Below are 24752 nucleotides of genomic sequence, written 5' to 3'. Positions count from 1 at the left end.
GCAGGGTGGCAGTTGACATTGGGCAGTGAGGAGACTCGCTACTCCAAGTGTGATCCGTGGGCCAGCCACACCAACAACATTGGGATCTTGATGGAAATGCAACATCCCAGCACTCCCCCCCAGGTCCCTGCCTTCCCTCCCCCAAGACCTACTGACTCAAGATCTAACGTGTAACGGGCTCCCCATGTGATCTATGTGCTCATTGGGGTTTTACCCCTCCCATCAAAGAGGATCGTGCTCCCCTTTTCCATCCTCAAGCTGAGATGAGCCCCCACCTCAAACTGACCAGATGGTGGTCTCACAGAACTGCTGCTGGACTCACAGCCCATGCCCATGAAGGGTTCTTCATTTCATCATGCTTAGGTTCTGATAAATTATTGAACCAGGTGAGAGTTTCCTTCCATCTCCCTAAAGTAGATTGGGAGAAGCATCCAGTACATCAAAACCTCTCTCCTTTCACTCAAGCCCAAGGTCATCTCTAGTCAGGATGGAGGGAAGGAGATTTTAGCCCACACTGAATGCATTCTTCCTTTCTCCCTAAGGATGGAGCTGTTCTGCACTCACGCCCTGCTTCAGGCCATGAATTATTGAAATCTGAGAAACTTGAATTTGGTCAGGCACATAGGCTGGGGGTGGGGGGCAGAGAGCAGTGCCTCAGAATAGTGTTTTATTTTTCTTTGAGAAGTTAGAACAAAATAAAAATACAAAAGTAATGAATTGGCATGCTCACTGCTGGGATAATAGCTGTAGACATCTTGTTATATTTACTTCAAGTATATTTTTAATACAAGATAAAACATTACAAAGTTGTAGCACCCTTTGATTGACATCCTCAAGTTTTATCCTTTACCCCTTTCCCGGAATCCACCCCTCTCATGACTTTCATGAATAGCTGTGCTTCCTTCTGGGCAAGCCTTTTAAAAGACATTGTTTTGAAACCTTTGTATTTTTATATACATATATAATGTATCATAAATAATAGATACATGGTATTATTTTGTGGAAATGCATTTCAATATTTACATAATTTGCTCTGGGTCCCTTCACACCTGGCTTTTTTCACATAAGGCCATTTTTGACCTCTATTCTTGTTGATAAATTTATCTCTAATCCGTTCACTCTAACTGCTGCAAGGTATTCTTTTTTTTTTTTTCTTTTTTTTATTCTTATGTTAATCCCCATACATTACAACATTAGTTTTAGATGAAGTGTTCCATGATTCATTGTTTGTGCATAACACCCAGTGCTCCATGCAGAATGTGCCCTCCTCAATACCCACCACCAGGCTAACCCATCCTCCCACCCCCCTCCCCTCTAGAACCCTGTTTGTTTTTCAGAGTCCATCGTCTCTCATGGTTCGTCTACCCCTCCTATTTCCCCCGCTTCATTCTTCCCCTCCCGCTACCTTCTTCTTCTTCTTCTTTTTTTTTTCCTTAACATATATTGCATTATTTGTTTCAGAGGTACAGATCTGAGATTCAACAGTCTTGCACAATTCACAGCGCTTACCAGAGCACATACCCTCCCCAGTGTCTATCACCCAGTCCCCCCATCCCTCCCACCCCAACCCCCACTCCAACAACACTCAGTTTGTTTCCTGCGATTAAGAATTCCTCATATCAGTGAGATCATATGATACATGTCTTTCTCTGTTTGACTTATTTCACTCAACATAATACCCTCCAGTTCCATCCACGTCGTTGCAAATGGCAAGATCTCATTCCTTTTGATGGCTGCATAATATTCCATTGTATATATATACCACATCTTCTTTATCCATTCATCTGTCGATGGACATCTTGGCTCTTTCCACAGTTTGGCTATTGTGGACATTGCTGCTATAAACATCGGGGTGCACGTACCCCTTCGGATCCCTACTTTTGTATCTTTGGGGTAAATACCCAGTAGTGCTGCAAGGTATTCTATAGGCCATGTTTTGTTTCTCATTTTCACCTTGCTGCATATTTAGATTGTTTCCAATTTTTCACCTTAACAAACAAAATGCTACAATAAGCACCCGTGCCCTGGGTCTCATTCTCCACACGTGTCCGCGCTTCTTTGGGGCATGTCATGAGCCATGGAATCATTATGTTGTATAGTACGCGCACTTTCCATTTTACTAGGTATTGCCAGTTGCTCTCCAAAGTCGCCCTAATGATTTACATTCCCAGCAACAGTATAGGGGAGTACAATTTTCTCCACATCCTCTCCAACGCTTGATATTGTCAGAATTTTTTATTGTTGCTAGCTCCATGGGAGAAAAATGGTCTACCTGTGCGGTTTTCATTTGCCAGTGGTTCCCTTTTGGTTGGAGGGAGTCCTGGCAGGGTAGGACGAGGTCTGAGCTGAGATCAGGAGGCTTAGATTCTTATCTAGCTCTGCTGCCAACTTGGATTTGAGTTTCAATGAGTCTCTTTCTCTCTCTGGTCTTCCCTGAGGTGGCTGTCTTTAAGAGGGTTATCACAAAGTGGGCAGGACTCATCTAATCCATGGTATTTGAGGTTTTGAAGTGATAAGACTTGCACAGGAAGACCCCTCCGCCCCCCAGAGGATTCTGGTGCATGGTCAGGTTTGAGAACCAGGGAACAGAGGATTAGATTAGAAAGCTGACTTGAGATCCCAAAACCATGGCTTTGAGCTCCCCTTCTCTGGGGGTGGAGGGAAACTGGAAATGGCATTAGGATGAGAGTGTGGCAGGGGAGAGGTGACTGATGCCCTCGGAGGGGCGTGTCCAGCACAGAAGTGAAGGCCCTCTTTCTGGCTTCTTCACATGGCTGAGAGAGAAGGTGAGAGAGGGAGAGAGAGAGTGAGCAAGCACAAGTAAGCCAAGGGAACTTGGTGATTGTTGTTAAAGAATTGCATTTTTTTTTTTTAAAGATTTTATTTATTTATTTGACAGAGACAGAGACAGCGAGAGCAGGAACACAGCAGGGGGAGTGGGAGAAGCAGCAGGCTTCCTGCTGAGCAGGGAGCCCGATGTGGGACTTGATCCCAGGACTCTGGGATCACGACCCGAACCGAAGGCAGCCGCTTAACGACTGAGCCACCCAGGCACCCCAAGAATTGCATTTTTTAACAAAAGGATTTTTAAGCATCTATTTGGGTCAGGAGTTAAGGGAAAAACTCAGTTTCTGCTTTCAAGGACCTCATAGTCAAATGGAGGAGGCAGATATCTATAAAACAGGCTGGAATGCAGACAGGCAGTTTTCTGTGCTGAGAACAAAGGCTGGACCATGTGGAAGAAGGAGGATTCATTTTGACTTGGGGGGGATGGGTTGTGGTGGGTGACATGCTGCTTCAGCAAGGACATTCTTGGAAAGACCTTCCCAGCCACAGATGTGGCTTGCATATGGAGGCAGGGGGCAGCATGGGGCACTTGGGCAATAGTTTGCCTTTTCTCACCATCTGAGGTGTCCATGGGCTGTCTTGAGCAGCAGTGAGTGCCCTGTCCTCGGAGACATGCAAGCAGAGGCTTCAGCACCACTCTAGCGCTGGATGGAAGGATGGTCTGTGGGACCTTCCAGGATCAGTGTCCCCTGCCCCCAGGATTGTCTAGCTGCTCCCAGGGTCAGCTGTGGGTAGTCCGGAGCCTCTAGCTCTGGTCCTCACTGTGGCTGCCTCTCTCTGCACCCCAGTCCTGCTAGGTAACTGCCTTCTACATAGTACTCACTAGTGGGCAGAAAAGAGGGGCTGTAGGGGCCAGGCATTAAATGAATGAAAGCCAAGAAGGGACAAGATGGAAGAATCCAGGCCCCACCCTATGTGTGCACAGAATGTGCTTTTGTAAAGAACAGCTTTATTCTGTTCCTCTGCCTCTATTGAGAGGTTCATGGATTTTCTAGATCACCTTGTACTTAGCCCGAGGGTTGTGTTTGGCATCTCTATGGACGGCTTTGTGGTCGCTTGCTGCTCACTGTTCCCTCCTCTGGCTACACTACAGAGCCAACAATCCCTGTGCAACCTGCTGTGGGGTGTGGACTTTCGGGGGCCTGGGGAACACTGAGGCCATTTCTCTGCAGCTTCACAGTTGCCCCGATTGTGAGCTGAACTGCTTCTCTGGCAGCTGGCTGCTTGGCATTGGGAAACATGGCCCCACTGTTTGCTGTCTTCACAGGCTCCCTTTTGGTAACAGAATGTTGGCACTGTTCAATCTGGCTGTGGAATTTTGTCCAGGTTGTTAACAGCCTCATGAAACATCTACCTTCCTTTTTCTCCCTGATATTTCTGGTCCACTGTCATGACCAAATGCATGAAATCTTCACTATTATGACTGCCAACCCTAGTCATATTTGTATAGCACTTACAGCATACAAAGCACTTCCACGTGCCATATCTCAGTGTCTGAGCACATCAGTGTTGTCATCTGTAAAATGGGAGTAACGACAGTTTATAGTTAGTGAGTTGATACATGTCAAACTCTTAGAACAATGGCAAACACTCCATAAATGTGATCTATTTTCACTTTTTGAAGTAGGAAATCCCCCAAAGAATGGAAGGGGCTCCAGTCACCAATAGTGGATGAGGAGGTTTGTGCTGCCCTGGATACAGGCAGTAACAGGGAGCATTCTCTGTAGTGAATGTAACAACTATAATGGATTCTAAGCCATGTTGATGGTGAAACTCTCCTTCACCTTGGAATATTCAGTTGATCTACTCTCTCAATGGCTGTGCTCACGGTTGGGTTTTAATAATGTACATGTAAGTTTCAAATTAGCATATTTCAATTACCCTTTCCTAAACATTGTGTTTCACAGGGATGCCAATTCAAACAAGTCCCTGTTATAGTCATCCCTCTACTTACATGGGCTGAGCTCCATGTGTCCATTTTGAAGGTAAGTTCCAATGACCCAGAATCATCCAAGTTTGCTTTGGGCTCAGTTCGGGTCTCTGATGCTTGCGGTATGCATATTCCTGCATTTAAACAGTTGGCTTAATATCTGTAGTCATAGCCCAGTAATTAAATGATGAAGGGTTCTTCTGACTTTGATTCTATCATTCTGTAGGACCACCAGGAGCTTTTATTCATGTTTAAGATTTAGAATGATGAAATGGGGTGTGCCCTGTGAGCAGGAAAATTTTTGCTTGGCAAGTGCAAATTTTAATTCCTACAGTAAATATTTTATTGAATTTTATAAATTTAATAAATTGAAATTTATTGAATTTATATTGTATTGAATTGTATTGACATATACAATTTGATGAATTGTAACATCAAAATTTTTACTTTATATGTAAGTTGACAATTGTTAGTGATTTTAAAACTAAAGGATGAGTCATGGAAGTAAAGATGATTAGTGGTTATTCCATGATTATTACCAGAAATATTTTTGCCGTAGAGTGGAGGGAGTGTATTAAAAAATGATCCTCTCCTATGTACTTATACTGACTGTATACTAGGCTCTGGGCGGGGGGTCCCTTGTACACAGTATCTCATTTAATACACAGATTGGCCCGGGGAGGGAGGGCTTATATTTCCTGGTTTGTGGTTTTTTTTAAATTTTTTTTATTCTTATGTTAACCCCCATACATTACATCATTAGTTTTAGATGTAGTGTTCCATGATTCATTGTTTGTGCATAACACCCAGTGCTCCATGCAGAATGTGCCCTCCTCAATACCCACCACCAGGCTAACCCATCCTCCCACCCCCCTCCCCTCTAGAACCCTCAGTTTGTTTTTCAGAGTCCATTGTCTCTCATGGTTCGTCTACCCCTCGGATTTCCCCCGCTTCATTCTTCCCCTCCCGCTACCTTCTTCTTCTTCTTCTTCTTTTTTTTCTTAACATATATTGCATTATTTGTTTCAGAGGTACAGATCTGAGATTCAACAGTCTTGCCAATTCACAGCACTTATCTTGGTTTGTGTTTTGAGTTGGTCCAGTTCTGCTAATGATACAAAAGTTGAAAACATTCCTTATTCTTACATTCAAAGTCACTCTCAGTTTGTTTCTTCCCCATGAGATGGTTTATCACAGATGTAACCGGAAAACCTCTCTCCAGTGCTGTGAAAATTGCCCTTCCCGCAGACAATGAAATCATTCTGGTGTCAGCCCCTTCTGGCCTCAGGCTGGTAATAAAGCCCCTCTAAAGTGTCCCTCCATTTTTTCAGAAGGCTCCTCTTCTCGTCTGCTGCCATCCTGTGTGTGTGGGGAGGTATATGGCAGGACCCCCGGCCCTGTGGCCACACTGCTGCCAGGGACCCTCATGAGAAGCCTGCTCTGGGGGCACAGATGTGCTTGTGGCTGATGACCGCTAATCCCCCTCCTTCCCTCCTGGGGCCCCCTCCCCCTCACTCCCTTGGCTGAGGACATGGGGCTGAGGTTACCTTGAGAAGCAGGTGCTCCTGCAACCCACAGACCCAAGTGCCACCTTAGAGACAGCTAGGAGCTTGTGGCTGGCCCCTTGCCGGGCAGGGTCAGCTCAGCCCCCAGCAGCTGGCCCCTCTAGGTGTCCTTATGGCTTGGAATCCCAGCCAGATTGCTTCCTTGGCCTTAGCAGGAGAGAACTGCCTTTGGTGGCCTAGTCTAAGACCCCCTCATTTCCTGCTCTGGGATCATGCTGGAGATGCCTCTGCCCTTCAGGGAACCCCTGCCCCTGGGGTTTGGCCTGGCCCCCAGCTCTGATGACAATCACAACAGCACTCAGCGTGTTCCCCAAAGTCTGCCTTGTTCTGTCTTAGATACCACATCACATGTGGGATGCCCAGCACTCTAGGCTCCTAGGGTGCCTGCTTGGTCTTACCCCTAACCTTCCTTTCCTAGGCTCCTGCTGCTTCCCTGGGGTGCAGGACCCTTTTCCTGCTGGATCTGACCGGTCCTCCCTCTCTCAATCCCAGGGGAAGTTATCTTCATGGCTGGTGGGGAGGAGAAGGACATTTGGGCCAGGCCCCTCTCAAACATGTTGTTTCTGTCCCCAAGGGCCCGGCTTGTGGAGACCCAGATGAGGCGGGGGTCTGTGTCCCTGCGCACCCGGCAGGATGTCCTGTGTCCTCTCTCAGGCAATGGGCTCAGAGGCTGGTGTCTTGACTCGGGGTGGGGGAAGGAAGCAGAGAAAGCAAAGGAGTGTACCACGAGGAGCAACAGTTTTGTTTCACTCAATTGAAAACCTATCGATTGACCAAGCATTTAACCATTTGACAAGTATTTTTAAATAACTAGTCTGTGCAGAACACTGTTAGGCATGATGAAGTGTACAGAGCAATGCAACACAATTCACTCAAACGAGGCAAACGATGACGGCGTCCCACTGTGCACCGAGGACTCTGCTAGACGCTGAGACACAGCGGCGAGCAGCATCTCAGAAAGGGTGTCCTGCCAAGTCCGGGGGAGCCTCTGATAATAGCTCCAGCCTGTTCCTCACAGCCCGGGGGCTCATCTCAAGGTTTCTTTGCGTCTGTAAAATGTATTAGTGTCCTGTGCCGTGTAAATTACCATAAATTCAGTGGCTTAAAACAATGCAAATTTATGACCTTGCACGTTTGGAGGCCAGAAGTCTGAAATGGGTCTCACTGGGCTAAAACCAAGTTGTGAGGAGGTCGTAGGGGAGACCTTTACCTCTGGCCTTTTCCAGCTGCTAGACGCTGCCTGCAGGCTTGGCTCCAGCCCCTTCCTGTACCTTCAAAGCCAGCAAGATACCGTCTTCATTTCTCTTTCTGATTCTGACCCCTTGACCCACCTGCCTCCCTCTTTCCCTTGTAAGGACCCTGTGATTGCACTGGGCCCGTCTGGACAATCCAGGACAGTCTTCCTTCTCATGACCTTCAACATAGTCACATCTGCAAAGTCCCTCTTGCCATGTGAGGTCACATATTCATGGGGATTCTGGTGATTAGGACCAGACATCTTTGGGGGCCATTATTCTGCCCTCCATATGTCCCAGGGGCATTGGAAGGATGTGTGTGAGGGGACGTGTATGCGTGCACACAGTTGGCACATCCTAATGTGAGTTTCTTTTCCCACCTTTGGGTCTGATTCTAAGGAGGAGCGTGCTTCCTGATGGGGGTCCCCTTGGAGAACAGAGTTAGGTGGACCAGAAGGTGGCCCTGATCCAAATCCAGCCACTGTGTGCGGGGGCTGTCAGTGCCCTCCCTCCCTTCCCCCAACCCCTCTGTACCAGAGAAGTCACCTGCCGTTTCAGTGGGCAATTCCTGCTAGCAGGATGGCCTCCCACTGCAAGCACAGGGGTCTCTCTGCCCGAGGGCTTTCTCTGGCTGCAGGAGGCACTCAGCTCCTGATGGTGCAGACTGGAAATGCTGGGGAGCTGACCCCAGGAGTAACACTTAACCAAGAAGGGGTGGGTGTTGGTAGATGTATCAGTGTCCTGTGGTAGCTGGAACAAATGATCACACACTGGGTAGCTTAAAATACAAAAATTTCTTCTTTCATAGTTCTCGAGGCCAGAAGTCTGAAATCGAGGTCCCACAGGGCCCTGCTCCCTCTGAAGGTTCCAGGGGAGAATCCTTCCTTGACTCTCCCAGCTTCTGGTGGCTGTCGGTGTTCCTTGGCCCATGGCTGCATCCTTCCAGCTTCTGCCTCTGACTCCACATGGCCTTTTCCTTTCCTCTCTGTGTGTCTCTTAAAAGGACACTTGTCATTGGATTTAGGTCCCCCTGGGGTAACCCAGGATAATCTCATCTCAAGATGCATAAATATATTGAGAAAGATCCCTTTTTTCCGGTTAAGTTCACACTCCCAGCTTCCAGGGGTTACAAAATCACATCTCAGCTGGCCCCCAGATGTGGTTTGCCCTGGGCCACCTTGTGCTGCACACTCCTGGCCGATCTTCATCTCAGGTGCTCACTGATCAGTGCTCCGCCTCCCTGGCCGGTCCCCTCCCCCATCACATGGCCCTTGTGATTCCACAGCCTCATCTCTATCTCACAGAGACTCCTGGCCGGTGGCTGGCGTGCAGCTGCTGCAGAGGGGAAGTAATTGTAAAGGTACCTGCTGCCTTAGATAGTGGAGAAAGTATTACAGTCAGCATGTGGCTTAATTGGATTAAAGAAAAAAGCCCTGCTCCCATCTCCACAGTAACTTATCGCCCTTGATGGGATGCAGATAGAGCTCATCACAGAAGCAAGAGTCTCTGCCAAGACACTTGCTGGCCTGCAGGCCTGGCTTTAGGTAGGAAGCTCCTGGACAGAGAAGGAGCTGAGTGCTTGGGCCCTTACCCAGAGCTCAGAGACATAAGCAGGCACTGGGCCTAGAGGTGAAGAAAGGAGGGTGTTTGGGGATGAAGAGACAAGGGCTTTGGCCCTGGGGTGGAGAGCATGACCCAGGAAGAAGGTCTGACCAAGACAATCCTGTGCTCAGGGTCAGGAGGATGAGAGAGCTGGAAAAGAAGGATCAGAGGTGATGGAGAGATGCTCTCATTAACCCCAGGGAGGAGGAGGAGCTGACCATCTGATAGGTGATAGTTCACGACAGTGACTGGATCACTGGGCCCTGTGCAGGAGGTCACATGGGTTGTGCATGTAAGTCACTCCTTCCTTCCTGAGGAGATGCTTCCAGGCCAGTCTGCCCTCCCGGTCAGCCCGCTGCTCCTGGAGCTTTTTAAGGGAGGCAGAGTTGCCTGAGCTCTGGGCCCCAGCCTCACGTCCTTGGAGTTCTGTGCTGTGTGGACTGGGCACGGGCCCAGCTCATCACAGCAGAACATGGTGTGTCCTGTTTGGTGACGTCTCTGAGGAGGGCTCCCGAGGAGTCCTGCGGAGAGGCAGAAGTCAGGCGTTCATGGGTGTCCAAATGCAATAACATCAAGACCCTAGCTGTATCCCAAGGGAAAGGAAACCTTTCTGTTCCTTCCTCATCAGAAGAGTGGGAGGAGCAGTGGGAGCTGGGAGGAGGGAAGGTGCTGCGGGGCTAGTGAAGTCGAGGGCACAGCCATGCACGAGGCACGTCTATTGCCCCAGAAATATGCTCAGCAGTGACTGATCTTGTGTTTGCTGGTGCTTAAGGTCCTATGTCACAGAATAAGGTGAAATCACTGGAGTTTTGGTCCACCAGGAAAGAAGTTTTTCCTCCTATTGGTATTTCAGTTGTGTGAATTAACCTCAATCATGTCACTGCTGTGCATTCACACTTCCTGGGTAGTCTTCAGGGTGCATCCGCAAGAAGCTCCCTCCTCTGTCACCTCCGAGAAGCTTGTGTTTCTCTGACACACTTTCTGTCCATGTGGTTGGAGGGGTAACAGGACACAGGGCAAGCCCAGTCTGGCCCTAAGGCTGGGGAAGTGAAGAGCTATGGGCTCCCTTCAGGTGGTACTGGGGATTCGTGGAGCCCACGGTCAGAGCTGTGCTTTGGTAAGCTAAAGAAGACACACTTGTGCAAATACAACAGCACTCGATGGGGACAGGGGCTCCATATATCTGCAGCTGAACTGTTTAATCTAAAGGCCTTGATGTGTACTAGCCCCTCTGCCTAGAACATGTGTCCTGGCTTAAATATCACTTCTCGGCGAATTCTTCCTTGATTCCCCTTCTTAGCTGAATTCGTTTCCCTTGTTACAACCTCTCATGGCTTCCTCTGGTTTTCTTTCATAGAATTTGCCACAATTTTGAAAGTTTTGACTTCTTTTCCTAATCAGACCTTAAATTCTTTGGGGGCAGGATCCGTGTTTTATTCATTTCTTTGTGATGCCAAAGAAACATTGCACTGGATGGAGTTAAAGAGATAAGGAAGACCTTATTTAAGACTATTGCAGTAGGGGAGGGAGACTGACCTCAAGTCTACCGAAACAAAAGGCAGGAGGGTTTTTAAGCTAATGGAAAAGTAGTGGAGGGCAATGGTTTATTTGTGTTTGCTCATTGGTGCTTGTCAAGGTTAGGCTCCCTCCCACAGAGACTGGGAGACAGGGCTGTTATCTTTCTTAATGATTCCATTTCTGAGGATGGCACCCAGGTCCTTGAGAAAGACATAGCAGGTTTGTAAAACTGGCAAGAGGCTGGGAGAAAATTTATATCCCAAAGGGGCAGAGAAAGAACTTACAGTTGCAAATTTTCTAAAGTAAACACTTTAAGAAAAGAGAGGTCAGGGGCCTATAGTCAGGAAGAGACTGTCTAGAGTATAGTCAAGCTGAGGGTAACAATGAGGTATCTTGGTCAATAACCTCCCACCCCCTGCTACCTTCCTCCCCTATAGGACCTGACAAAGAACCCAGCAAATAATAGATGTGTTTAATTTAAATCTAACTTGAACATTTGTGTGTCTATTTGGTTAATTTCCATTTCCTTCTCTGGACTGTGAGCTCCATGAAGGCTGGGGCCAGGCCTGTCTTGTTCATTAGTGTAAACCCAGCACTAATAGGTTTCACCTATTAGGAGCAACAGGTGCTCGTGGGACGAGTGGATGATGGATGGGTAGGTGAAGAGAGACAAGCATCGAGGCTGACTTCCAGCTTTTTGGCGTGCCTGGCATGTGGAAGTGATAGTGATAGTGATGGGCTGAGGGCAGAGCAGTCATTTGATCAGGGCTGGCCTGCTGACTTCTCAGAGGGGAGGGGGTTCACGGCGTTTGGAATCTGAGATGGAGGTGATGGAGAGGCGCACGGCTGGGGCCTGGGGAGATGGTTGCATTGCAGATTGCACCTCTTACTTGCCCTCTGTTTGATTTCTTTTTTTTTTTTTTTTTAAGATTTTATCTATTTATTTGACAGAGAGAGCAGGAACACAAGCAGAGGGAGTGGGACAGGGAGAAGCAGGCTTCCCAACGAGCAGGGAGCCCAATGTGGGGCTCGATCCCAGGACCCTGGGACCATGACCTGAGCCGAAGGCAGACGCTTAACGACTGAGCCACCCAGGCGCCCCCCTCTCTTTGATTTCTAACAAGTGACGGTGATCCTGGGGAAGGACAATGTGTGGTCTTTTGAGTTTATTTAGAAGACAGAGCTGCGTGGAGGTGAGGACCCCCTTGCAGGCCACCCCACTGGCAGATGGATGCTGGTGCATGTAATTACTTTCAGGGTCAAAGCAGCGCAATCAGCTCCTTTGTCAGCCACCTTCATTGAATAGTTTTATCGAGCGCCTGAGGGTGATTTGTTCTAGCACTGGAGTAATTGTCCAATCAACCGCAGGTCCCTGGGGGAGGGGTGGTGGTTTGAAGGAAGCATCCCATGTATTTGTGATTGAGACTGGAGGGCTTCATTAATTGACTCAACAAACATTCATTGAGTATCTACTGTGTGTTGGGTTGTGCACCAGGCCTTGCAGGAGGTGGGGGAGATTTCTTATTCTAAAGAATCTATGGATTGCTAAAAAGGATAAACAGAACTGTCCTTAATCTCATAGTCATCATTGCAGGTGTCCCAGTGAAGCCTGGAGGAGCAAAGACTTCCTCCTGATGGAGAAGGCTTTGGACTAGGGCCTGGGAAGATGATGGGTAGGAGTTGGGGTGGGTGTGGACAGTTGGCATGGGGATGGGGAACTGGCACAGATGGACATTCAATGTCACTGACAAAGATTCTCTCCTCTCCTTGACCAAGGTCCAACCAAACTCCTTTGAATCCTTTTCTTGGCCTGTAAAGATTTGAATAAACATTAACATAATTTCTAACAACTGAAGGCCACATCCCTAGGATGACTCTAGACCCCTTAAAGTGGCTGCCTGAGAAGAGTCAAGGCTGCCAAATGAATTTGCTGTTTGTTCCAGCCAACCCCTGAAGATAGGGCCCCCATCTCCCAGCCTGTGTGGGAGGGCAGGAGCCCGACTTTGGTAGGCACCAGTTAGCAAACTCAGGTGGGTTTCACGTGGACCAACATTCCTTTCCCACTTTTTGTAATTTTTCACAACCATTCCTTCTCCTTCTTTTCTCATTCTCCCTTTATAATGCCCAGTCACCTCTGCACAAATCAGAATACAACTTAGCACTTTCCCCTCCTGTCTCTGGGTACTGAATAAAATCTGTTTTCACTGCGTTAATGAATTGTTGGCTGTGTTTATACCTGTTCTTCATGGAAAAATAAAAGCAGAAAACTGACCCCAAAATTGTTCAAAAATTATTGGTCAAGAAGAGACCTTTTGGGATTCGATCTGTCAGGGGAAATAGTGAGAAAAGGAACAGTGGAGCAAAGGGGGAGCCAGATCATACAGGGCCCTGAAGGGCTCAAGCAAGGAGTTAGGAGCTTTCTCCTAAGTCCCATAGGAAGTGCTCAAAGCCATCCATATGCCAGAGTGGCATATTTTGGGGTGGCATACCTTAAACTCCTTCAGAGTTCTCCTAGACTGTAAGACAAGATTCAAGTGATCCTAGACTGTAAGACAAGATTCAAGTGAAGAAACATTCGTTGGGAAGTGGAGGTCACACAGGTGGGGAAGTGAAACAGGGAAGGAAAGTCAATACAGTGTTATTGAGCCAGCAATTGTGATGGTTGATGTGGGGAAACACATACCTCACAGTGAGGTGAGGGACCTGGGGTTTTTATACACCTCCTGTAGTCATTAGCTCAGGGCAGCTCCTGGGCGTGTCCATTCTCTGGCACATCTGGCCTCCACATGCTGGAACCAGAGCCCTCGGGCACAGAGATATAGACACTGACAGGTATAAGTCACTGGGGCACAACGAAACATCCGAGGGATATGGACAGGACAGGGACAGCATTGCTACAAATCCAAGAATGCAATTTGTATAAATATTCCAAGCTTTCTAGAAACTAGTCCTCTACTTAGTTTTATAACATGTTGGTGGAATTAACTGTAACCTTCAAATAGTTCAGATTGGAGCAATTATGTTTGTAGCACAGGGGTGGGCTACAACTGTAAGCAACTTGTGAGCTATTCCATATCTTACCCACTTGGGGTTCATTAGTTTGTTAGAAATGAGCATTTATTGAACATCTGCTATGTGCCAGGCCTCATGCAGGGTACTTGATGCATATGATCTCCTTTAGTCTTTATAATAAAAAACCCTGAGACAGGGATGGTTGGACCCGTTTTACAGATGAGCAGGTACTTAGTGATTTGCTCTTGCTGAAATAGCTTGCAATTAACAGAGCCAAGCCACAACCCATTTTCTTTCCTCAACCTTTGCTGTTGCCTGGTAGGTAGAAATTACAAGAACAATCTCAGCTCAAGCATTTGGCTTACATTTGCATTCAATATTTATTGAAGTTCCTAGGCCCATCCAGTACTTACTGTCGGGGCTTAATAAGTTCTAAATAATAATGATTTTCCCCTGGATTAGTATAGATGCTTCTGTCAGCTGAGACTGATTTCCACCTAATTTGCAGGGAATTTGTGCAGCACAATGATGAGCTAAATATTTATGCAGAAAGGATGTATGTACAAATCACATTTCCATAAGAAACACAAGGCAAATGAGAGTTTCCCACAAAAAAGTTTATTGATGGGAAAAGATGCTTTAGAGAATCAAACATTAGCCAGGATTAACCAGCATTATCCAAGAGTTAGCCATATTTAGGCAATTTTAGCATTTATGCCAGACAAGTGTTTTTATTAAGTGTTGCCAAGGATTACTAGAGGAGAAATTAGTTTTGCTCCCCATAGTTGAGGGAAAAAACTGGGGAATATGGAATAGCTCTTTCTCCAATTGACCAAGCTATCTTGGTGACTACCACGGGCAAGTTGTCGCCTCTCTCTGAGTCTCAGTTTCTTAAGCTGTCATCTGTTGGATAGGATTGAATGTTCCCCAAGGCCCTGCCCATCCTGTCTTGTAATTTCTGGGTGCTACAACTGTGCCTCTGTCTTTTTGTTTATACTGAGGGCAGGCTGTTGACCTCAGACCACTAACCTTCCTTTTTTTTTTTTTATTCTTATGTTAATCCCCATACATTACATCATTAGTTTTAGATGAAGTGTTCCATGATTCATTGTTTGTGCATAACACCCAGTGCTCCATGCAGAATGTGCCCTCCTCAATACCCACCACCAGGCTAACCCATCCTCCCACCCCCCTCCCCTCTAGAACCCTCAGTTTGTTTTTCAGAGTCCATCGTCTCTCATGGTTCGTCTACCCCTCTGATTTCCCCCGCTTCATTCTTCCCCTCCCGCTACCTTCTTCTTCTTCTTTTTTTTTTTCTTAACATATATTGCATTATTTGTTTCAGAGGTACAGATCTGAGATTCAGCAGTCTTGCACAATTCACAGCGCTTACCAGAGCACATACCCTCCCCAGTGTCTATCACCCAGTCACCCCATCCCTCCCACCCCACCCCCCACTCCAGCAACCCTCAGTTTGTTTCCTGAGATTAAGAATTCCTCATATCAGTGAGATCATGATACATGTCTTTCTCTGTTTGACTTATTTCGCTCAACATAATACCCTCCGGTTCCATCCATGTCGTTGCAAATGGCAAGATCTCATTCCTTTTGATGGCTGCATAATATTCCATTGTATATATATACACCACATCTTCTTTATCCATTCATCTGTCGATGGACATCTTGGCTCTTTCCACAGTTTGGCTATTGTGGACATTGCTGCTATAAACATTGGGGTGCACGTACCCTTTTGGATCCCTACTTTTGTATCTTTGGGGTAAATACCCAGTAGACCACTAACCTTCCTATGGAGGAAAAGGGGTCAACATTTAGGCTACCTACTATGTGCCAAGCACCTATTAGGTGCTTTATATCAGTCAACTCATTACTCCTTATAGTAGCTCAATGGCATGGGTTTTATTTCCACTTTATAGCTAAGAACAGAGAAGTTGCAGGTTGAAAAGCAACTGCTACATTTGGGGCCATATTACAGTCCTTTCTAAGTCCTTCTAACTAAGTCCCATCTAAGTTCAACAAAATTTTTTAAGTTGTTTACCAAATAGGTACCAAGGGGCAAAGAGCATAGGACTTGGAGTCATATAGGCCTGGGTTTGAATTCTGCCCCCCGCACCCCCAAGGCACTAGGTGTATGCCTTGGTGAGTCAAGTCATTCCTCATCTGCACACACTTATGATCACCACAGAGCAGGACTATTGTGTGCATTCTGTGGGAAACTGCCTGGCTCTTTGGCCCCAATCTGAATGTTCGGTCATTCTAGGCTTCCCGCCAAGGGTCATCTCAGATGGCCATGCTCACTCCCTCACTGGTGGAGGAAGCAGCTCTGCATGTGGCCCTGACTTTTTCCCCCATCTTCGCTTCCTTGAATTCCTTAGGCTGATCCCACACAAGCCCTGCCTGACTTCTGCCTGTGCACATGGCGTATGGCTGGAGATGTGGGTTCTAACCCCAGCAATACCAGGTTCTACTTGAGTGACCTGGAGTCACTCATTTGATTTCTCTAAGATTCTATTTCTCTTCTATGAAATGGGGATGATTTTACAGACTCATAGTTGGTTAAACATCATGATGTTGAAATTAATTACATGCTGAACTGTGTTCTGCCCTCACCCTAGGGAATGACCTTGGTCCTTCTGAATGAATTATCTTGTGACCTTAGGAATCCCTGCCTGGGTTAAAGAGTCCCTCCAGCTCTGTTACAGAGGGACATCTGAGCCAGCTGGTCCCCCGTGGTCAAGGTTCAGATGCCTTGAATGAGCAAATGGGTAAGCAACCTTCCTCCCACAAATGTTGCTTTAGGAAGACTCATTTCTGCCTGGCTGAGACGTAGTTTCATATAGAGGTATCTCATTTAATGTTTTGAAACCCTGTATCAGGCACCACCTGCTGAGGTCTCAGAAGCAGCAGGTGTCTGCCCTTTGTCCTTTCTGCTGTGCCCGCTGGTGCTCATAGGTCCAGCCTCTGCTTGGAACTTAGCTTTGCCAACCCCAAGACTCACAGTCAGACTTAGTTTCGTGTTCTTTTGAAGTTGTAACATGGTTTTGAAAAGATATTTCAGGAGAATTAGAAAGTTGAAAAATGTAGAAGTCCTGGTTCCCTGGGGACTTCAGAAGCACACACACACACACACACGCACACACTCCATCTTAAATAAATAATCACTCTATTAATTATAATTCACACAAAATGAAAATTCACCTTGTAAAACAATTCAGTGGTTTCTGGCATTTTCAGAGTTGTTGTGCAACCATCACTACTGTCTAATTTTAGAACATTTTTATCATCTCTCAAAGAAACCCCGTACCTGTTAGCAGTTGCTTCTCATACATCCTTGGTAACCACTAATGCACTTTCTGTCTCGGTGAGTCTGCTTATTCTGGACATTTCATATAAAAGGAATCAGAGGATATGTGGCCTTTTGTGACTGGCTGCTTTCACTCAGCATCATGTTTTCAAGGTTTAGCCACGTTATAACATGAATCAGTACTTCACTCCTTTTTGGATGACTAGCATTCATCCCATCGTACGGATAGACCGTATGTTATCTGTTCATCACCTCAGTTGATGGGTGTTTGGGTTGTTTCTACTTTTTGGCTATTGTGAATATTGGTGCCATGAACATTTGTTTTATATGGACACATCTTTTCCATTCTCTTGGGTATAGACCTTGGGCTGGAACTGCTGGCTCATATGGTAACTTTGTTTAACCTTTGCGGGACCTGCCAGACTGTTTTCCTAATGAATGTACCACTTTACAAGCCCATCTCCAGATACTCTGTTTTGGACTTTGTTGGTTGAAATGGGTTTGCAGGTGCTGACAATTTATTTGAGCTTCAAGCACCATTTGGTCCAAAGTCTCAGAGGAACACACAGATTGAATTACAGGATTGAATTCAGCACGGCCAGAAAAGACCTGCTATGGTCTATGATGTTGCACCTTAAATATCCTGTAATAAAATTCAAAACAGAGTGCAGTCTTGGATTTGAGTTCTTGAGGAAGAGCGGTGATCTAGCACAGGAAGAACAGTTTAGGGTGGTGCCCATCTTGCTTTGTGTTCCTTCTGGCGAGAGGCTGAGACAAAGATTTGAGGGCAAGTCATCTCCTTGGGAGGTGAGCCCAGGAAACCCTTGGTAAAGAACGAAGGCAGTGAGACAGGGAAGGGAAGGAAGTCACTAAGGGCTGTGTCCTCAAGCAGGTTACCACTGTGAGCCGCTGGAGCTCATTTCAGTTGGGGGACTCTGGGATCCAGTGTAGAAAACACCCTGGAGTTATCCCAGTAGAGAAACAGAAAAGATGGAGCATTTATCCACCAATCCCTGGTCTGCCAATTGGTTGAGGGCTGCTTCTGGGGATATGAACTCCTTGGGACTTCTGGTTTGCCCTGCTCACTGGCCTTGCCTGTACCTGCAGCCATAGGAAGGGAATGGCTGGGCTTGCCCTAAGCAGCCTTTGGTGTGTGGAGGTCCACGGTCAGGGAACCGCCAGGGTCAGCCATGGGGCCAATCCAAATTGGTAGCTGAGTAACTCACCAGTGGCCATCTCTAACTACATTAAAATGGTTCAATCAATGTGATGGAAGGCTGTCTCTGTTGACTTAAAGGAATCAAAAGGAGGAGAAATAAAATCTTTTCCTAAACCCTTCCCCGAGGTAGGAAGCACAAAGCTTCCAGAACATGGGAAATAGCTGATATATATTCTTTTTTTTTTTTTTTTTTTTTAAATTGAAGTCAGAGGCTGTTCTTTACGAAAGAAAAGAATGGGGCAATTGAAAGGCTCTTGCTGAAGTAATCAGAGCTGAGAGGCAGGAATAGAAATGGAAATTAGAATCCGTCTTGAGACAATTTAGTGGGATAATCAAGGGCTAGGAATTGTGCCAGTCCCCCACAGATCAAAACCACTGGGTTCCACAGAGCCCTGAGTACATGTTTATCTTCAGGCTCAGTGGAAGAAGGGGCCAGTTTTCACATCTATTAGAGACCTGAGTCCCCTGGGGCACATGATAAAAATGCAGGCCTGGGGTCCTGCCACAGAATCGCCAAAAGCAGATTTGGGGACCTCTGAGAGGAGACAATCAGACTTGTAGATAAACAAGACATTTTTGGAAACTGACAGGAAAATGGACAATCTACTGTGCTTCTTTAGCCTTCCCCACTGAGGTTTCACTGGCCCATGCTTTGTAGCTAGCTCCCAGCCTGTAAGCAGAAGGAGTTGGGGTCCCTGGAAAGAGAAAGAAGAGACAAAGCTTTCAAGAAATTTAAAAAAAAGTCATTGTAGCTCCCAGCCCATCTTCTCATCTATGCCTGATGGGCACAACTTGCCCAAAGCACATTTCTTGCAGAAATTCCTGGGATATATTGAAATCGCAGAGGAATAGACCCCAGTAGATAATGATCTTAGGGGAACAAAAGAATGTTTAAGAGCAAATGGCCACTATCAGGCCAGGGGAGAGCCTAATCATATCCCGGCAATAAGTCAGTGGTAGAACTCCCTGTGCTTGCTCGAAAGTCAAGACTGACCTACTGCACATTCTCTAGTTATCTTTGCAGGATCTAAGCCCCTTTGAGCATTCCGATACAGACCAGCTAAAGCCAGAGAATTGATGATACTGACCTGGACTCTGTCCCCTTTAGATGACTTTTGCCCCAATTCCATGCTGAATTCCCCACTGGGTGAGCCCCTTCATGAATATGGACACACCCCACCGTAAAACTCCAGTTTTGTTGTTCAAGGAGACACAGCTTTGGGAAATATCCCTGGTGTTCTCCTTTACTGGTTGCAAGTAAAACCCTTCCTTTTCCCGATCTTTGGCTTGGTCATTGTCTTTTGGCTTGATACGCACCAAAAGGCGAACTGGGTTTTAAGGAACAAACCTTTAGCTACTCCCTTGACTGAGATGTCAGGCAGGAATGTCTGTGGGGTTGGATTGTCATCACTGGGAACTGGGAATCTCAGATCACGTGGTCCTCTCTCTATAAAGCATGGCCTCAGATGAGCAAACAATCAGACCAAGTCTAAACAGTTGAAAGGAGTAGGAGAGGAGTTGCCTTAACCTGAGTCTCTCTAAAAACACAAAAGGCCATGAAAACTTCTCCTCACTCCCTACCAGACTGTTCTTGGTTAGGGTTATGGGCTGAATGGACTTACTGAAATTCATGTTGAAGTCCTGCCCCCCAGTACCTCAGAATGTGACCTTATTTGGGATAGGGTCTTGAGAGAAGTAATCTGATTCAAAAAGAAAAACAAGCTCCAAATGGAGTCATTGGCCCCCCCCCAGGACAGAAAACCGAGACTTAATCACAATTTCAGCCAATCCTAGCAATGTGACCTTTTAGCTGTCAATCTGAAATTTCCTGATGGGCACCAGTGAGGTCATCTGTAAGACAAAAGCCCTGGTTCCCTTCTCCAAGGAAAGATGGTGTCCTGGCCTGGAACACTTCTCTTCTTTTGCTAATAACCTCCTTGCCCCACTCTCCTTCCTTGAAAAACCTTCCATTTTGTACAACCTGGAGCATCTCTTTGCTTGCTAGGTGGGATGTTGCCTGGTTCTTGAGGCACTTAATAAAGCCAATTAGATCTTCAAATGGAATTGTTTGAATTTTGTTTTTTAACACAGTTAAAAGGAGATCGTTAGGATGGGTCTTAATCCAGTATGCCCAATGTCCCTATCAAAAGGGGACATTTGGAGACAGGTCATGTGAACTTAGGACGGCCATCCACAGGCCCGGGAGAGTGATCTGGAACAGGTGCGTTCCTCACAGCCTCCGAAGACACCACGCCAGCCTGATTTCCGGCTTCCAGGCTCCAGAGCTGAGACAGTGAATTTCTGTGGTTTGAACTACCTGGTCTGTGGTACTTTTTCACAGCAGACCCAGCAGTGAATATAGTCAGCTTTCTCTCTGCTGGACCCTACCTCCCCAACTTCTTTCAGTCCATCCTCTCTACCTTCACAGCCTTCCCTGTAACCCAAACCTCCCCCATCTCCCTGGCTGCCTGCAGTAGCCCCTACCTTGCCTCTCTGCTTTCACTCTGAGCCCCCTGCCCAGCTGCCGGCGTCGTGTTTTATAAACAAACATCTGATCGTGCTCCAAATTCTCCCGTGGCTCCCTATGGCCCTCAGGGTAGACTCAGATCCCTAGTCACAAGGCCCTCTCTAGTAGCTGAGGCCTGCCATCCTTCAGCTTTATTGTGTGCTCCTTCTCCCCCTCACGCTGGTCTTTCTTCGGTTGTGAATTAGCCTTTGTTGTATCTCTGCAATCCCTGCGGAGGATGCTCCTCTCTTGGACTTGACTCCAGCAGCCCCCTGGGTGAGCCCATCACAGTGACGGCAGACTGCGTCACATGGGTCTGTTAGCAGGGTGTCCCCAGGGAACCGGGAGCACCCTTCTAGCTGATTCCCCTTTGTCGATGAGGCCTCAGTTAATGTGGTTCCTAAGGGGGTCACCACATTAGACTTTTTTTTTCCTTTTTGAGCGAGAGAACGCACAGGCACGTGCGTGCACACACGTGCGCACGTGTGAGCAGGGAGGGGCAGGGGGAGGGGCCGAGGGAGTGAGAGAATCTCAAGTAGGCTCCATGCTCAGCCCGAGGCCCTGCTGGATCCCAGGACCCCGAGATCATGACCTGGGCCGAAACCAAGAGTCGGTTGCTTAACCGACTGAGCCACCCAGGTGCCCCACCAGGTTAGATTTTTGTCAATACGCTTTCTTAACTTCCTGAACTCTCCCCTGTAGCAGCTACACACTTGTAATTAGTAATTTGTGTAAAGACTTATTGGTGACTTACCTAGAATGCAAATTCCACGGGGGCAGGGGTTTTTGTTCTGTTCACTTCTGAATCCCCAACACCTGAACGGTGCCTGGTACATAGTGGGTGTTCTATCGATATTTGGTGACTGAACGGATGAATAGACTGGAATCGCCTGAAGGGCCTGGACCGGGTCTGTCTTGTTCATTCCCGTTTCTCCAGCACCTAGAGCGGTGCCTGGCATAGAATAAACCCTGTGAGCGTGTGTGTGGTGGGGGGGGGAGGTGAAGCGGGGGAGAGGGAAGGGGAGGAGGATGTCAGGCACAGCTTGGCCTGGGTTGGGAGCCCAGGGAGCTCCCGGTTCCCTGGGGACACCCTGCTCACAGACCCATGTGACGCGGTCTGCCGTCACTGTGATGGGCTCCCCCAGGGGGCTGCTGGAGTCAAGTCCAAGAGAGGAGGATGCCTGGTGGGATGGAAGAGAGGCCAATGTTGAAATGGATGGTGGGCAGAGCTTAGGGGCAAAGCTGGAGCCAGAGAGAGGGCTGTGACCTGTGTTGTGTTGGGGTTCCCCTGGTGTCCCCAAACTGGGCTTTTCCCATGAGCTAGAAGATCATATGTGGGTGAGGTTTCCCCTTGAGAAAACAAGTTCCTTCTCTTCCAAGGCGTCCAGCCCTTCTAGTTTCTGGAAAGCTAGAATGTATTCCAGAGGTTCTCGAGCAGGCAGTCCCCATTATTTAGAGAGCCCCCTACTCCCCGGGGCCTCTCCCTGCGGCCTAGCCTTGCTTAAGGAATCCTTCCTCTGCCTTTTCTCCGTGGGGTCGCTCCCTGCGTTCCAGGGCAATTCGGCACCTTGTCAGGCTGCTTGCGTTTGCATCACAAAACAGTCAAGTCTGTTTTCAAGGGAGAGGAGGGGGAAACATCCACGGGCATGGCTGGGGCCCCAGCCTGGAGCTGGAGCCGAGAAGCAGCTCGGATGACCGTACAGTGAGGGACCACTGCGTCTCAGGGCCCCGCGGTTGTGGTTCCTCCAACAAAGATTCCTTGGGTGTCGTGGAATATCTGCCCACTTCTAGGGACATCTTCAGCACCGTCTCTCAGTAGGGCTTGATCCAGGTATCTTTGATTGAATTAGTAACTCTGGTAGCACAGCGTAAATAGGATACAACAGGAGGGACAGTGTAAATGAGAAAATGGATCATTTATTGGGATTGCCCCGGGCTTTGTTGATGCTGCTACAGTGGGGTCAGAAAGTGCAATCTGCTTTGGCTTTCGGTGATTTCTTCCTGTCCACCCCCTTTCCAAGGAGGTGTCTTCTTGCCTCCAGTGGAGTGAACTGGACTCTATCTCAGGGAAGTCTGCAAGGAAGTGACAAATGCCTCCCTCACCTTTGCGCCCAGGCTCCATCAGCTCTTTGCGGCAAGCTCGCAGCGACCCCAACCTCTCTGGGCTTTAGTGTCTTCATCTGTAAAATGGGGACAGTAGTACCTACTCTCATGGGCCTATTGTGAGGATTTAATGAGCTAACACTTAATCCTTACATTCAGATACATATTTATATACCTAAATGTATTTCAAGGAATTGGCTCACGTGATTGCGGGGGCTGGCGTGTCTGAGACCTGGGTTGCAGGCCAGCAGGCTGGGGACTCAGGTGGGAGCTCATGCCACAGTCTTTAGGCAGAATGTCTTTTTCCCCAGAGAAACCTCAGTTTTGCTCTGAAGGCCTTTCAGTTGATTAGATGAGGCCCACTCACATCAGGACAATCTCCTTTACTGAAAGTCACCTGGTTGTAGGTGTTAACCACATCTACAAAACACCTCCACAGCAACATCTAGATTAGTGATAGACTGAATAAACTGGGTACTCTGGCCAAGCCAAGTTGACATATAAAGCTAGCTGTCAAGCATGACATCCCTAATCCAGCTCACTTGTCCCCATGCATGCAGGTTCACTGACCGGCTGGGCCTGACCTCTGGGAACCTTCCTGCTCACACCTCTGTTTCTCCTCTCCATTCCTGACCTCCCTATATGGCTCTCCTCTTTCTTAGTTCTTTCGTGGGTAGGGATTTTGGAGGGGGGATGTCTTTGGGGTTCTGGAGGTGGCAGAGGGGAAGAAGATGGAAGAAAAGGTCTGGTTGCATGATGGCAGCCTGCTTCTCCTTTCTTCCTATGGACCCTGGTTATTAAAGAGAAGGAGAAGCCAGACATTACCCACTGCCCAGTACATCTTTTGCCAGTCCTCACATGGCTTCCCTAAACTCATTATGCTGAAAGTGTGTCCGTCTCCTTCGCAGTGTTGAATTACATTAAGCAGCCCCCTTTCCTTGCCCCTAGCTCTACCCAATTTATTTCCCTTGATCACGGTAGATGGGGGAAAGAGGGGCTGCCCTATCCTCATGGCTGGTGACTGTCACCCAGCCAGAGTTTGGTTGGAAGATGAGGTAGTGACATGCATTTCTCAATCAATTAGAAAGTGTGTCTCCCTCCTCCCTCCCCCACAGGCTTATAACTCTTTAGCAGCAAACTCCTTATTACATGCAGCTTGTCACAGTCTCCCCGGTTATAAAATTTTATTTTAAAACAGTGTATGCTACATAATATTTACAGATGAAATTATATACTGTTTGGGATTTGCTTCAAAATAATGCAGGAGGGGGAGGTGGGTGGGATACAGTGGAAACCAGATCAGCCATAAATCGATTTGAATCTGGGTGGTAGGCACATGGGGTTTCATTATATTTTCTGTGTACTGTTAAATATGTTTACAATTTTCCATAGTGAAAAAATTAAAGAGGAAAAGATTTTAAAAAGCCCACATTACTGTATGAAATCCTTAAGTATGTTTTCAAATAGTGTTCCTTAAGAATATACTCAAGGTTCCACAGATGTTTGATTAAAATTTCATTTTCTAATATAATCTTAATTCTTTAATTCTTAAAACAGCAGGATGTGGGAATCTCGAGCCGGGGTTGACACTCTGTGAAGCACCGTTTGGCTTCACAGGCCATGTAGACTTCTGTGGGAGTGCAAAAACAGCCATAGGCATTATGCAAGTAAATGTGCGTGGATGTGTTCCAATAAAACTATTTGTGAACATCGAAATTTGAATTTTAGATAATTTTCACCTGTTACTAGTCTTCTTTTGACTTAAAAACGTCATTAAAAAATATAAAAAGTGGTGGGACACCTGCGTGGCTCAGTTGGTTGAGTGTCCAACTCAATCTTGGCGCAGGTCTTGATCTCAGGGTCGTGAGTTCAAGCCCTGTGTTGGGCTCCACA

At 47.2% G+C, this 24752-nt stretch overlaps 1 long non-coding RNA gene across 1 annotated transcript in view; it reads left to right on the top strand.

Annotated features, from left to right (window-relative positions):
• The window catches only part of LOC129046086 (uncharacterized), a 112051-nt gene that overhangs the window by 70028 nt on the left and 17271 nt on the right, over positions 1-24752 (top strand). The gene's annotated exons all lie outside the window — the stretch shown is intronic.

The sequence above is a fragment of the Mirounga angustirostris genome, unplaced genomic scaffold (genome assembly GCF_029215605.1).
Source record: "Mirounga angustirostris isolate CCGP_5_RB_7025 unplaced genomic scaffold, mMirAng1.0.hap1 SCAF_10, whole genome shotgun sequence".
Taxonomy (NCBI): Eukaryota; Metazoa; Chordata; class Mammalia; order Carnivora; family Phocidae; genus Mirounga; species Mirounga angustirostris.
This window is presented reverse-complemented; position numbering and strand designations above follow the sequence as displayed.